Genomic DNA, 901 nt, shown 5'->3' with positions numbered 1-901 from the left:
AAGTTTTTGGCGCCGTTGCCGGGGACTTTAGTTTTAAAATTATTTTCAAATTCTTTTAGTTTTTATTTTTGTGAATTGTTGTTGGGTGTAATTTCCATCCACCGTTTTTGTTCTATATTTTTGGTCGTTTATCTCACAAGGGTAAGTTAAAGTGCATGAGCACAAGATCTTTTCTTCTACCCCTTGACCCTGAGATTGAGCGGACCCTTCGAAAAACTCGAAAGGAGCAAAGACTTCGAAAACAACTAGAAAAGCAAAAAGAGAGAGAAGGTGAAATCAGTCCTGAAAGTGAGGTAGAGAGTACAAGCACATCAATGGCAGATATTCCACCTCGTGATCCGGTTGATCCACCTGCTGTTAACGGTAATATGAGGGATCATGCAAGAAATGATGAATTCAACCATATCCAGATGGCGGACAACAGAGACGTGGCAATGCGAGAATATGCCGCCACGGCTTTTCAGAACTTTGATTCAGGGATAGTCAACCCTATTCCAGCCCACGCAAACTTTGAGCTTAAACCAATGATGTTCCAAATGTTGCAGACAATTGGACATTTTGGAGGGCAGGAACATGAGGATCCACATGATCATCTGAAATCATTCATTCAAATTGCAAATGCATTTCGATTACCTGGTATAACAGACGATGCTCTGAGACTAACACTTTTTCCATTTTCTTTGAAGGACCAAGCTAGAGCATGGCTCAATGCATTTCCACCGGGATCCATCACCACATGGGGGTCGTTAGTGGAGAAGTTCTTAACAAAATTCTTCCCACCTACTCGCCACGCTGATATCAGAGAGGAGATCATCTCCTTTAGACAGTATGATCGTGAACCTGTTCACGAGGCGTGGGAGAGATTTAAAGAACTAATCAGGAAATGTCCGAACCATGGCTT

The 901-nt window shown here is 42.2% G+C and overlaps 1 non-coding gene across 1 annotated transcript; it reads right to left on the bottom strand.

Annotated features, from left to right (window-relative positions):
* Window positions 1-794: 794 nt before the first annotated feature.
* Window positions 795-901, bottom strand: LOC148212180 (small nucleolar RNA R71). The gene has a single exon (XR_015790042.1). It is a non-coding gene; the product is annotated as a small nucleolar RNA R71 (small nucleolar RNA).

Source organism: Momordica charantia (genome assembly GCF_013281855.1).
Source record: "Momordica charantia cultivar OHB3-1 chromosome 3 unlocalized genomic scaffold, Mcharantia_2.0 BLBB01000003.1, whole genome shotgun sequence".
Lineage (NCBI taxonomy): Eukaryota > Viridiplantae > Streptophyta > Magnoliopsida > Cucurbitales > Cucurbitaceae > Momordica > Momordica charantia.
This window is presented reverse-complemented; position numbering and strand designations above follow the sequence as displayed.